The 15,716-nt window shown below is 39.9% G+C and overlaps 1 protein-coding gene across 2 annotated transcripts in view; it reads right to left on the reverse strand.

Annotated features, from left to right (window-relative positions):
• DPP10 (dipeptidyl peptidase like 10) overlaps window positions 1–15,716 on the reverse strand; it is a 513,191-nt gene that overhangs the window by 197,019 nt on the left and 300,456 nt on the right. The gene's annotated exons all lie outside the window — the stretch shown is intronic.

A 15,716-nucleotide genomic window follows, 5' to 3' on the forward strand; every position in this document is an offset into this window, starting at 1 on the left:
ATGTATACTGCTAACGGAATTCAATGACCTTGTAAGACGAACTATTGAAAATATCAATCTATCTCCTCAGTAAATATATGATGTAGCTAGGAATTTGGCTATAGCTTGCATTTAGCAAGCAGGAAGATTAACTATGTACCCAGATTCAGACAATTTGCTAAGCCAAACCAGTGCAGTGTGGGAATAAAAATACCAGGAGAAGCAAACAGACTAAGAACTCCCCTCCAGGGCTCACATATTCAGACAGTCCCAGTAAGCCATAGTTTGGTTTGCCATGCCATGTGAACCAGGCCATTAGCTAAGATTATAGTACTGTACTAAAATGTATTTTGCCACTTAATTAGTTCCACATTTTAAATGAGATTCAACCAGAAGCTAGGAGGGTTATGTTTTTAACACACAAAGGGAATCAAATGGGATTTCAGGACATTGAAGTTGCCTTTTAATGGCTCAATCTGGCTCAGGGATGTGAGAATATTACCCAAATCAGACCTGTTCCCCTTCTAATTCAGGTGGTAGTAAATGTTTCATGTAACAGAACGTGTAAGGTTTTCGGTAAGAGTTGAGACTGTAGGAATAACTTGTTAGAAATAGGGTTCCTTCTGGGTGCAGTATGACTTGGAGAATGATGTTATGATATGTGTTAGGTCGGGCCATCAAAAAGTTAAACATTTATGCATTCTTTTTGATCATTATAGTAGGTATTAAAACTGCAGTGGTTTGAATTCCCCAGATTTGTTATATGAAATTGGCCACAATATACCTGGACAACTGTACGTCCCTACAACTATCTCCATGCAAAACTCTTGCTAAGCAGATGCTCACAAAGGATATCTGAAATTGAATATGGGTGCATCTTCACTCTCTCCTAACAGTCTATTAAAAGTATCACTATGTCTATTAACCAGCCTTCCTCAACCTGGTGCCTTCAAGATGTGTTAGACTGCAATTCTCATCAACCACAGCTGACAAGCTGAGGCTGATGGGTGCTGTAGTCCAAAACATCTGGCAGCACCAGGTTGGGTTAAGACTATACTACATATACATCACAGAAAATTGGAAGACGTTGTACCAGGTTATTATTGCCTTCCTTCCTTCCCTACTTAAAACTTTGTAGGCTGGATCCAGAGAACAGGGTTGGCAAAACAATTGACTTCCACAGCCCTCCTGAACATGCTGAATGGGGTGCTATACAACATCTTCATTCTTCCTAATAATAAACTCATTATTGCGAGCCAAATCAATCACTGTTGTTTGAACCTTGGGTGGGTGGGGGGACAGTACTGTACCACATTTGAAAATAATGTGTTCAGTCGGCATACAGCAAAGAGATTGCACATCATTGTTTTCTGAAACTAAAGCAATAAATAGCACAAATACAGACAAAAGCCTGACAGATGCAGCTTCTTGATTTTGCAGCTTTCTTTTCATTCCTCCCTCATTTATTCTCGGGGGAGACTGGGGGCAGAGAAGAAAAAGCAGCTGTGCTCCAAGTCTTCAAGTTGATGCTCTGGCAGGTAGTACAGGCTGAATCAGTACAAATTCTCCTTTGAGTGTATCCAGTGTTTGAAGGAGAAATGTACTCATAACAACTTCATCTTAACAGATGTACAGATTCTGACTGGGTGTCAGAACCCAAGCTTAAAAAATTTGCAAGTTAAATTTTAGAACAATGTTTCATTTCTAAAGTTTGTGAACAAATGCAATTGCTCACTGTCAACTACGCTATTATGCTTCTCTGACGCATTTCATCACATCTGCAAAGATACCGTACATAAAAAGTCCCAGGTGGAGCTTACGCTTTGTGTCTCTAGAGGTCTGTTGCTGTGGAACAATCCACAAATCTGGGTGGTCTTGTCACTTAAGAGCTAGTGATTTGATATCATCAGCCAAACAAATATTCACAGCCTCCTAGATGCCAGGTTTTCCAATTGTATTGAGAATAAGCACCAGTTTGCTCATGAATCTATTTGCCATAGGTAGCAAAGGTAGCCCCACCTGCATCAAGCCCCCTTATGGCTGCAATTGATTAACAAAAAGAATTCCTGTCACAAGACCAATCTTAGTATGCAGAGAAGTGTCAAAGACATGCAGTGTTAAGAACAGCCTAGAGAGATCAAATAAATGTTTCCTAAACAGAAAGACATTTTCTGTACATTGTTAAGGTGTACACTTAAAAAAAATAAGCACAGTTTCTTCAGAATTTGATTGTTGTCTTGCCAAGGAGCAAGCAATGCTTCTTGGATTTAGGTAGGTGATGAAGGGAGCACCAAGCTGGTTACTTTACCATATATTTGCAGGTAAGGCAAATAACATAGGGACGCGGGTGGCGCTGTGGGTAAAAGCCTCAGCGCCTAGGACTTGCCGATCGAAAGGTTGGCGGTTTGAATCCCCGCGGCGGGGTGCGCTCCCGTCGCTCGGTCCCAGCGCCTGCCAACCTAGCAGTTCGAAAGCACCCCCGGGTGCAAGTAGATAAATAGGGACCGCTTACTAGCGGGAAGGTAAACGGCGTTCCGTGTGCTGCGCTGGCTCGCCAGATGCAGCTTGTCACGCTGGCCACGTGACCTGGAAGTGTCTGCGGACAGCGCTGGCTCCCGGCCTATAGAGTGAGATGAGCGCACAACCCTAGTGTCTGTCAAGACTGGCCCGTACGGGTAGGGGTACCTTTACCTTTAAGGCAAACAACAGGTAAGGAAACAAAGCTCAGTTAACTAGCTTGGTGTTCCCTTTATTGCTTACCTGAATCCAAAAAGAACCCTGTGGCAAGACGATAAACATTGTGGACAGGATCTGAAACTATACAGGGACACAACTGGAGTTTATATACTATTTTCAACATCTTATAATGACATCACTAGAGTTTTCTACTCTCCCAGCTATTGACTGCAAAACCAACATGGGACTTCAAAGAACTGGCTAGTGGCCAAGGGAGATAGCTCACTTTATCTTGATGGCCTATAAGGGGATCCCACCACCCTAATTACTGTACTTTCTCACACCCTGAGTCCTACCAGAAGCTCACAGGTCCTCCTGATGACATAACACATTTCTAAACAAAATCAACTCCTTAAAGAGCGCATGTTAGATGGATTAATATTAATTTAACAGGTTCAGGATTATATATAGCCCCTGAATAAAGCATCAAAGAGGTAATCTGTTTATACATTAAATTTATACATTAAAACCAGCATTCTTGATTCTGCTCTAAAGGAGCTACTGCAAGCTTCCTCAGTCAACCCTCAGAGGGAAAATATCCTGAAAGTTTCACAGAAGGTTGAATGAGTTTCTGAATACCACTACCTTGCTATTTCAATTTGATTAAATCAGTAAGAAAAAGGTGTCAACCCTGCAGCTCATGTTTCAAGGAGAATTGCAATTTATCTCTTCATTTCTTCCCCAAAGCCTCAAAATTACTATAGCTGTGAGCTCAACTATACTATACCATAACAGCTAAAACACAGCATAACAGAGGTATAGGTGATGTGTTCAGCAATACTGTATAAGCTGTTGGAAAGGAACAGAAAGCAGTTCTGTGGGGAAATAATAAAATTATACACAAAGCCCTGAGAGGGTGGAGATCAGGAATTCTAAGAAACATTGCTAGGTATATACATAACAATTTGATTTGAACATTTTAATCAGCAATTAAAACAGTTTCAGAAAGAGTGCCAGTTGGGATAAAAGCTAGTGTTGTACAGAGTTTTCAGCCACCATCAGATTTAAGGCTATTAAAAATACTATTTGTTCATTTATATTTGACATTTTATTTATCACCCATTCACCAATGTTGGGACTATCCCATACCTAATTAGAAGGAACAATTGGCAACCCTTACCATCCAGGTAGTGCATAAAACCATTCAAAGACAAATATGTAGTTATAGCTTGAAGTTTACACTGAAATATTGCAGATGTTAGCATTTATTAGTGGCGACATTTTGAACTTCCACATTTTGTAAGTTTTGTGTTCAAGAATAAGGCAATGGCAGCAGCTACTAATATGCTTCTGGTTTAAACCTTTAAAGCTTCCTCAAACTCAGCCCTCCAGATGTTTTTGGCCTACAACTCCCATGGTCCCTAGCTAGCAGGATCAGTGATCAGGGATGATGGGAATTGTAGTCTCAAAACATCTGGAGGCCCTAGGTTGAGGAAGCCTGACCTAAATGATTTGGGTTTGAGTTACCTGACGGTCCACCTGCACCTATATTTTTCTGCCTACATTCTAAGATCTACAAAAGAAACCCTCCTTGTTTCCTTGCCACCTGAGTCAATGAAATTGGCAGGTTCAAGAGAGAAAGCTTTTTTATTTTATTTACCTATTGATATCCAAACTTTTGGGGAAATTTTCTGGTGGCTTTTAGAAGGCCAATCAATGTTATTCAGCTGTGGGGAACTTACTACTGATTATAGAACTTGTGAACTGAATTGTTCTTTGGGACTTTAAGAGGGGCTAATTTGTTCAGTAATAGTTTGTGTACTTATGTTTTGACATGTAAGCCACCCTGAAGGATTTTTTATTTAGCAAGGTGGCATGTAAATATATATAAATAAATGGTTCATGCAATTCTGAACTTTTTGGTGTCTATACTAGACTTTCATAGCAAATGATGGCATTTCAAGGTATAGTCAAATGCAGTGCTCCAAATCTCTTTTTCATAAAAGTTGCCAGAGTTTTGGAAAGGGGCGGTGGAGATGAAACATGGACACCACTTTAAAAAGCCCAACAGCAAAACTGAATGGCACTAGTAATTTCAGCTGAACTCTAATTAAATGAACCAATACAGCATTTTATATAAAAGATATTGTACCCCCAAAATCAATCTTTCTTAAAGCGGATCTTTTCAAACTCAAGAGTATTCTCTAAACAGCACGCTTTGCTTATTCCTAAGACGGGGTGGGATCAATACTGTCGCCTACAGAATTTACCACAACAAACAGCGAAACAAAGGTTTAAATAAATCTTAACAGTTGCAGTTGCAGGATTACAATTCCCCAATACAGGATGCCCCCCCCCCCATTTTTTGAGTAAACATTAGCAATTGTAAAGCACCTCATGACTGAGCATCAAAATTGCTTTATTAATGTTTTCAAATATATCACTGTAGCTGCTCTGTGAACAACACATCACAGATGGAAAAAACAAGACCCTAATGTAAGAGATTACAACACCTTAAAAAAGAATATGTAATTACTGTTGCTGCTGTTTTCACACTGCTGGCGCAATACATTTTGCTTGCTAGAGTAGAGTTCAAATCTCTTCCCTGCCCTGCTCCTTGCTGCAGCAGAAAAACACCAGTTCCTGCTTTCATTTATCCTCCTCTCACAGTTCCAGCTGAAGCAGGTTGCTTCACCTTGCTTGCGAGGCAGGACTACCCTGTTATTACTTACGTCCATTAATTATAATGAGTCTGCTCTCAGCATGATTTATTTGGATATACTCTGGCTTGCACCCAACTAAGGTTTGCTCAGAGTAAGCCCACTGAAATGAATGGATCTAAGTTAGTCAGGTCCATTAATTTCAATGGGTCTATTCTGAGTATTGCTACTGTTGGACACAATATCCTATGAGCATTATTACACAGACACATCTGCATACTTTTAATCAGGAGCAGTCAGTGAGGAGGGGCAAGCACTGCACATCTGGTCTCCATGGTACATATCCCAGTATGTCTGTTGGTTTCCATTCAGTCTAGATACAGTCTATTAATTCTAAGCATTCAACTCTGACTGGATTGAATAAGGAGGTTTAGAAAACACACTTCAAAATTTATGAAGTGAAAATCCTCCAGCTCTCGGAAGGGTTTGTCCCCACCTTTGATTCACTTAGTGACAATTCCCTGCTATCATAATTTAAGATATCCTGAAAAATATTAGATTGATTTCTTGGGTAATGCCTGAAGGCATTGCTTTCCATATGTCATTTTGTCCGGTGTCAGTAAAGTTTCAAATGTAAGATTTTGCAGAAAAGTATCACATAGGCTCCAGTATAGTTAAATATTCACTGCCATTTATTCATATTTGAATGGATAGTCAAATGATAGTTAGCTGACCATGTATCCTACTCTTCAGAGGATAATCCTTTCTTTAGGATTTAGACAATTCTACTGTCAGAGAACAGTACTCTGCTTGAAGGTATCCTCTCTTTGAAGACTGTGCTATCCAAGTCCAGCTTAAAGATGAAGATCCACAAGCAGAGAGAAGAGGAGACTTAATGTTGGTCACTGTCATGAACCCCTGGCCTACCTGACAGGAAGTCAATATGCCAAGTCCAGGGACAAGCCACATGCCCAAAGTCCAAACCGAAGCACAGTCTCACAGAGCATCCAAGCTGAGGTCCTTCAACACAGGCAGTTGAGCAGACACAACACCTCGCCTCTGCTGCCCTTTTATACTATGCCTGCTGATTGCAGCATCTGGACTTGATGAGGCACCTGCTCCAAGCCTACTCAAGAAGAGAAATCAAACAAGTCCTCCCAGAGCTAGCGAGCCCCACCTGGCCAGCTAGGGAGCTTAGCTGTGGGCAAATTAGCAGATGATGCACACACATGTGCCACTATATTAGGATATAAATTTTATTGGAAGCAAATACTGAGACACAGAGAGTAGAGATCTAGAGCTATCATCAGACACCACATAGTTACATATGAACAAAACTATATCAGAAAATGACACCACCAACTTCAAAACTGTTAAGGATATATCACGAGTTCAGCTACTGAAGGCTATAACTTAAAAACAACCATGAATTCACTTGCTGGGATTCTGAATGATGTCAAAGTGTACAAAATCTTGATATTCTGTGAGATAGGTGTTAAAATTTTCAGTTGCCAAACTGTGTTATTTATGATGCATTATTCCCCTTAACATAGAACTCTTCTGTTTTGAACTGCTTCTTTGCCATGGAGAACATAATGAGTTCTGTAATATTAATTCATTAATGACAAAGCTAAATATCTTTAACACACATTTCAAATGATCTATTTAACAGAAGGAGTAAGTTCAGCAGTAAGTACACACTGAAGGCTTTTCTATATGATATTTCCATTTTCCTACTGTCTACAGGCTTACAGCCATTATGGGAAACTATTAGAATATAAACATCCAAAGTTCTATACGGCAAGCAATTCTCAAAGATGCTTCATCAATCATTAACAGGATAATATTGTCAGCTGTTTCTGAATGAATTTTCCTTCACCACAGTTTAATCAACTCCCATTCTAATAAGCATTCATAAAAGACTGGAACATCCAAAGTTATAATTAGTTTTTAAAACGTTTTTTAAAAAAACACTTGCTGAATAATTCATATCAAAAAGTTCAGCAAAACTTATAGGCAACATCTTTTTAGATTAGATCTGTGGGCCAAATCCAAAATCTTAACAATAAATATTATTTTAATACAGCTTCAGTTAAAAATATTTTATTCAAAAGAATCGTATGTGCACATCATTCCATATGACAGCACATCATCAGATTACCTTAAAAAATGGATTAAAAAACCAAACCAAAAATGTTATTCCTAATGTACTCACAGTTCTAAATCATTGCCTTTTGGGAGCTCAGGATATATTAAAACTACCAACATTGAGATTAAAATCTTGCCCCCTCCATGGGGGGGATAGTATGAAACATTCCAATTTAAACAATGAAGAGTCTTTTGGCACATTAAAGGCTAACAAAATTATTTTAGCGTTAAGTATCTTTGGACAAAACAGAAAACTATGTTTAATTAAATCCTTCCTGGTTTAACCACAGTGTGTAGTGAAGGGAGGAGCGAAGGAGTTCAGTGTGGCAACTTGATGTGTGAAGAAAAGGCATGCACAGGGAAAAAGCTTGTTCACAGCTCCATTTAATAAAATGAGATACAGGAACATGGGAAGCGAACATATACAGTACAGACGCTTGGTCCATCTTACTTTCCAGCATTTCAGGTAACTATTCTTTCCCAGCACTACCTGGAAATTCTAGGAAGTGAATTTTGGACCTTCTATATGCAAATAATTTGCTCCAATGCTCCTAAACCTTCCAAGCATTGCTATAGTTTCTGTGCAAATGAGAAAACGGAAAAGAATGGTGAGGCGCCTCCCACAATATCTACAAGAGGGATTTTATTATATTTTCCACACTACGGTAGTTTGACAACTACCTTATGTTACAACAAAGGCTAGATTATCTGATTAGAGAGAGTTATGCAGCCATCAAGAGATGATTGCAGCAGGTACATCAAGGAACGATTATCCAAGGAACTTTACCAGAAAGGGAGGCTGTGTTTCTGGATAAGGATTAGCAGGATATGTTCTGGGTGTTGCTTTTTGCAGCTTTGGGGCAATTTGGTTAGGGCTGCCTCCTGAATTGTTTTGTGGGAGAAAGCCAATGAAGAGCAGAATGGAGTGACACATGTGCAAACTGGAATTGCTTCAGAACCACTATGTGTGGAAGATCTAGACCAGGCATAGACAAACTCGGCCCTCCAGATGTTTTGGGACCACATCATCCCTAGCTAACAGGACCAGTGGTCAGGGATGGTGGGAGTTGTAGTCCCAAAACATCTGGAGGGCCGAGTTTGCCTATGCCTGATCTAGACAAGCCAAAGAAATAACTCATGAAGCTTCTAACTTGGAAGGACCCAGAGAAAGCCTCTGTAGGGCAATGGATAGAGTGCAGTGCCGTCTTAAGCATATCCGGCGCCGTGCTGCAAAGATCCCTCCGGTGCCCCACCCCCCGTTTCCCAGAGTTGTCAACCTCTTCCCAAGCCTCTGCGGGGATCGCTCTCTTCCCGAGAGAGCTTGGTAAGGAAGCTGCACATCCACCAGCCGTATAGTTGGCAGGGCGCAGCATCCATCCTAAGCTTCTGCGGGGATCGCTCTCCTCCGAGGAGGCTTGGGAGGCAAGCTGCACACCCGCCAGCCATATGGTTGATGGGGTGCACCTGACAGGTGTGCAGGAGGGAAAGGGGAGGCTGCCGTGCAGCTCCCCTACTCGCTGGGGCGCCCCTGAGAGACCAGCGCCCTGGCACAACATGCCAGTAAATCCAATGGGAAAGACGGCTCCGATAGAGTGTTAAACTAATTGTACCTTGGATGTAAATGCTCCACTACATTTAATATGAAACAGCTTTTCCTTCCTACTCAACCACTCCTGTAAATATTTGTTGAAGAAGATTTGGCTAAGGACTGAACAAACAGTCAAAATGTGTACCTTTATAGTGAACCTATAGCTACTTTTCTATTACTATGGAAGTAGTAAGAGAAAAATTAAGATATTCCCCAAATTATTGACAATTTTAGTACTTGGGATTGAAATGTTGCACTGTAAATCTGAGGGAAAGTGTGATTTTATATGCATCCACAAAATGTGAAAGTGTAACAGAAATTCCACTAAACCTCTGGGAGCATAACACTCTGAAGGGAAGGATATTTTTTTTTCTTTTACATGCTGAAAAATGTTCCCATGTTGACATGATATATTGCTTTCTATGTGTTTTTTTCACAGGGTGTTTGTTATCTTGGCACATGTGCTGTTAAGATACTAGGTTACCATGGCAAGCACACATTTTTTATTGAACTTGGGGGTAAATAAAATAAAAAGATGTGCCATGTGTTGGCAACTCAAGTCAGCAATGCTTAAAAGCTGCTGTAAATTACACACTTAAAACTGGTTCAACTTTCACTTTTCCTAAATAAGAAACTTGACATGTTATATGGGAGGTGAGAAACATCCCTGCCAAGTGCTTGTGGCTATACTATACTGTATTTAAACTGATTAGATTTTAAACATAATATTTAATGTTATATACACTGTATATACATAATACTGTGGCTATAAATAAATCTTACATACATACTTCTAATGAATGGATTACGTGCAGTGAGAAGATTATTTTTCAGTTTTGTCTGGTGTGCACTTTCTTTTCAAAAGGAATTGCATTGTGATTTACAATGCTACTTCTGCCTTACGAGTATTTTAAGTAATAATACAAACTTCAACAAATCTTTAAAAAATAAGACCAGTGTTCCATTGTGGGGGGAGGGATTCATCTTTTACCAACTGATCAATAAATTGGTCTATTCCTCTGTTTGCATATTTTTTAACTCTGGCACTGTTTAAATTGTGTATATATAGTTCAGTTACAACAATTCAAAGTAATATGCCTAGGGATTCACATGATGGAGAAAATAAAGGTAAAGGTAAAGGTACCCCTGCCCATACGGGCCAGTCATGTCCGACTCTAGGGTTGTGCGCCCATCTCACTTAAGAGGCCGGGGGCCAGCGCTGTCCGGAGACACTTCCAGGTCACGTGGCCAGCGTGACGAAGCTGCTCTGGCGAGCCAGCACCAGTGCAGCACACGGAAATGCCGTTTACCTTCCCGCTATAAAGCGGTACCTATTTATCTACTTGCACTTAGGAGTGCTTTCAAACTGCTAGGTGGGCAGGAGCTGGGACCGAAAGACGGGAGCTCACCCCACCGCGGGGATTCGAACCGCCGACCATGCGATCGGCAAGCCCTAGGCACTGAGGTTTAACCCACAGCGCCACCCGCGTCCTTGATGGAGAAAATAGCTGGCTATATTTTAATTGAAAAATACTATGAGTAGTAGTAATAATAATTAATAATAATTAATTATTTATAACCTGCCCTTCTGGCTGGGTTTCCCCAGCCACTCTAGGTGGCTCCTGACAGAAGAAGAAGAAGAAGAAGAAGAAGAAGAAGAAGAAGAAGAAGAAGAAGAAGAAGAAGAAATAAAACATCAAACATTAACAATTTCCCTAAACAGAGCTGCCTTCAGATGTCTTCTAAATGTCAGAGAGTTGCTCATTTCCTTGACATCTTATGGGAGGGCATTCCACAGGGTGGGCTCCACTACCAAGAAGGCCCTCTGCCCCTCGCTTCTCACAATGAAGGAACCACCAGAAGGCCCTTGGAGCTGGACCTCAGTGTCCGGGCTGAACAACGGGGGTGGAGACACTCCTTCAGGTATACTGAAGAGGGAGCACCTTTATCAGTGGAGGGCACTTTTCTTCTTAGCATATCCATGGCTGTTCTGGAGCAGGAATACTTTGTCACCTGAGAGCAGAGTGACAACTGTATACAAGATGTATTGTAAGAAATCCCTGTTATGTAAGAAATGCCCAGTGTTCTATGTATGTAGACATTGGAAAGTGTGTCTCACAATCTGATAGTGGAGGGCAGGAAGGCAGCTCCACTGAGGCCCATGCTTATCCTTCCTGCAAAGCAACAGTATCCACATTGGAGTGAATTGTGGCCTAATAATTTGGAAAACAGAATACAGTTTACAGTGAATAATTGAGTGGCTACAGGGTTCTGACTATAGTTTCAATCCAATCATAGTCTCATAGGGCAGCTTCTTCCAGTACATTTTCTGCTTAGTACAGATATATAAACTGAGTGAAAATATAGTGGTACCTCGGGTTACATACGCTTCAGGTTACATATGCTTCAAGTTACAGACTCTGCTAACCCAGAAATAGTACCTCAGGCTAAGAACTTTGCGTCAGGATGAGAACAGAAATCGTGCTCCGGCGGCACGGCGGCAGCAGGAGGCCCCATTAGCTAAAGTGGTGCTTCAGGTTAAGAACAATTTCAGGTTAAGGACGGACCTCTGGAACGAATTAAGTACTTAACCCAAGGTACCACTGTAGTGTTAATATTAATAAGCATGATAACTTAGTATTCAAGTGTATGTTGCATCTTTTCTAGGCTCATTAAAATAGCTGTTATTTAAAAACATGAAATATAGAATTGTAACTAATTTCATTCAAGCACTGGTTAGCATGAGCTTCAATTGGGCTCTCTTCCTGCCCTTCCTCAAACTAGCTTTCCATTGGCTACATGGATACCACATTGACCATATCTTACAAAGTCTGCCTTCCATGTATTCATCCCACTGTTCCCATCCCCCAGACTAAGTCCCTCCTCACAATGTATCAGTCCTTAAGGATGGTAAGTATTGTTAAGTATTTTGAATTTTCTTCCCCACTTTAAAAATGTATGTGGTCACCAATAGTGCTATTTTTCTAGATAAGGAAAAGCTGGAACTCACCATGAATGCCTCCCTTGTTCTCTTATAATGGCAATGGAGCCCATCTGAGAGGTGCCAGAACTGTGTTCCCATTGAAAAAAAGCCCTGGTCACCAATATGGTATTCAAAATTTAAATGTTGAATTGTATCCCGAGCATGAATACCAAATTTTCATTTTGAACAGTCAAACAATGTCTATCAAGTTAGTATGTAAAACTTACTCAGCCAATTTCCTAATGAGAGAATGCTTGGCCATTTATTATGAAATGTGTCAATGTATTCTTAAAATATGTTCCAAATTCTAGAATATATTCTAATATTTAATGTTCATAATAGTGATGTTGATAGCTATTGAATTAAGGTATGAATAGCATACAGTTTCCTTTTCTATTTTTCTTTTAACAGTTGGTTAGAACTGGAATACTCTTGTTTAGTAAATTAAATATCAGATAAAGTAGATGGCAAGCAGAACTAATTTAACTTTAGTTAAATATTTTATCACTGGAACTGAGAGAAATAGTGAGTGAGAATGCAGTGGGAAGCAAAGAAGGAAGCAAAATGGAATCAAAATATATTGACATTGCATTCATTTTCAGAATCATCCATAGCTCAATGTGAAGGACTATCAGGACTAAAGAGAATGAACAATGTGAGTAGATAGTTCTAGGACATAGTGGGGTTCATAATTTGCCATAGCATGTAATTACACTGCATGGAGGGCTTAGGCAGATATTATTTCTGGGCTGCTGAATAGCAGCAGCAGAGGGAGTCCCCCTGTACCTGGCTTAGCTGTGGCCTGCTCCAGGTTGCAGCATCCAGACGTCAGTAAGGGACACCCAGGGGGTTTCGGCTGGGCAAGTGGACTACACAAGGAACTTTCCTACACCACGTCTTTAGAGCTGAGCAAGGACTGTGACACGACCCTTTCACCTCACCATCCACTCCTCCACCCTCAATTCTCAACCATTGATTTGGATGTATAATGGGTGCCAACTATTTATTAAATTTATATATTGCCCTATACCCGTAGGTCTCAGGTAGGCATTAGGCAGGATCCATAAGACAGAAATGGGAGATCCCTTGAGGATGTTGTATTATGGCAGTATCCCCATTATGGAATTTTGTCCCAAAATATTACACACTTGATGTGCTGGAAATTTTGAACTACATTATCTGAAAAATATTAAGTGCTAAGTTCTCTTTTGTTTTCACTTTATCCCTTGATCACAAAAAGAGTATCAAAAACAATTTAGCAGATGTACTGAGATATTAGTACCAGAGAAGCTGTGGTGATCCACTTCTTAATAATGTTAAGGATGATTAAGGAAGTTCTTAGCTTCAGCTCCTGGGTGACTGTAGGCCATCCAATTGTCTTTTGTGATGGATAAATGCAGTAATTTATCAGCACCAGTCACCATCAGCATTGTTCTTTTTATTATCTTATATTCACGAATATTATTCGATCTAGCTTAGTGGGATATAAAAGAACTGCATGTTTAAAAGTTAAAAGGGACAGATATTGAGACAGCTCATGTTTCATGGTTACTTGCATAGTCCCAAAAAGCAACACAGGCCTTTTAATAGTGGAAATCTGCTATCACATTATGTCCACCTCTTGCAAGGATTTAAAAGAGTAACAGTGCATACCCTCCAACATTTGTAGCAGACTTTCTATCAAACTCCTTCAGTGCAAATATAATATATGAAACAAACTTTAAGAGGGAGATACAAAAGTTGGGTGTGCTGCAACAGTGTGAAAGAGAACACTCCCTTTAGATAGGAACTAATGAAAAACAAAACCTGAATACCAAATCTAAATATGACTGTTATATTTCTAAACATTTGACTCAAAACAACAGTACCTTAGGGATTTAAAACAACAATATTCTATAAAAGTCTACGTATTGCTTATGTTTATTCCTCTGCAGCAGATTCATTATAAGAGTGTGTTAAATTTACAGTGCAGTCCAATGAATATTTACTCCGAATCAAGCCCCACTCAGTCCAAAGACGCTTATCAAGTAAGTGTCCATTGCAGCATTTATACAAAATTGGGGAAGGGGAGGGGGAGAGAAAAGGGAATGCTTTTTAAACCAAAGAATAATGATTCAACTTTAAACTTCCAAGATACTTGGTGCTCCTAAATATTATAAATTATATTTTGGCATTTTAAATTAACTCGTTTTAATGTGGAAATTATGAAGGAAATGCATTATGTCAACCACATGCTCATTGTTAATTGGTATTGTTTATACTTAACCTGAAGAAAGAAATGCAGTGCCCCTTTTATGATTCCCCTCCATCACAGTCTGTCTGTCTGTTTGTTTATCTGTCTGTCTGTCTGTCTGTCTCTCTCTCTCTCTCTCTCTCTCTCTCTCTCTCTCTCTCTCACACACACACACACACACACACACACACAAAGATTCTTTCATTCTGCAGAGTCTTTCTGCATAGCACTGTCAGAGGAACAGAAACCAATTTGCTAGAAGCAAAAGAATGAGATATTATTTCCTCTGCATTTTGACTAGGCAAGTTGGGTTGAAATTTTCTTTTGGGAGAAAGAAGGCAATTGTAGATAAATGAAGGGTCAAAAAGTCATGGGCAAGGACTAAAGCCCAAAAAGGCACCACAAACCAACCAAGTATCAGAAGCACAAAACTCAATAAAGTCACCCTGTATATTGTAGCTTTAATAAAAACCAGGTTTGCCACTGCAAAAATATTATTTGCACATTTTGTGAGAGTTTCTACCTATGTTGCATAAATCTGGAACAAGGACAACATGGTACCATGAATGCTTTACCAGGCACAAATACTAACTGGTAAGCTATCCACCCGCTTCTCTGCTAACATCAGCATATCCTCTTCTGTTAGTCATGATTGGGATATTCAACACTACCACCTTTAGCTTGAAGGTGTGAAGAATCATCGCCTACTACACAGTAGTAATTTTTCATAATACCCAGCATATATTATGATACTGTACATGGTTTTGTCTGAGATCTGAGTTATAAAAAAACAGGCAAGGGGTTATTTTTGTGAATGGAGAATAAGAAGAATTAGGACTTTCAATACACTTTTTTGTCAACAACAATACACACAAGCAAGCTGTACATAGCTTTGAGATACTACTTCAATTCTCCTTATCACTATTTGAGGAGTGATAGCCAGTGGTGTGTGTTCCACTAATGGAATGAATCTGTCAGTGGAATTAGAATTTTCAGTGATTCCTTCTCACCCTCAAATTAGGGAGGCAAATTAGGGGGAATACAAGGGAAATGCATGGGGGAAATCACTAAAAATTGTCTCACTCCCCCATTCCTATGACAGATGCTTTCTGTCAGCAGATATCCGTTGGATGCCACCCTTATCAGTATAAAATCTTTTCACCTTGTACATCAGCAATTTCTGCCACACATCCTTAGACACGTTGCACCGAATCATCAAGCACACAGAAAGTTAGACAAAAATCTCTAAACCACCCACAGGCATCCAGATATAAGCTCTAAAGTATATAAGGAAATTTATTTTATTTGCCTCGTTTGTTTTATAGAAATTAGTGGGGTGTATCTTTTGCCAGAAAAGGGCTGTGATGAGAAGCCAAACAGATAGTTAGTAGCCATATTGCAGAGGGGAAAGGTAGAATATTTATGCAACAGCCATGATGAATCCTACCC

The sequence above is a fragment of the Podarcis muralis genome, chromosome 1 (assembly GCF_964188315.1).
Source record: "Podarcis muralis chromosome 1, rPodMur119.hap1.1, whole genome shotgun sequence".
Classification (NCBI taxonomy): Eukaryota; Metazoa; Chordata; class Lepidosauria; order Squamata; family Lacertidae; genus Podarcis; species Podarcis muralis.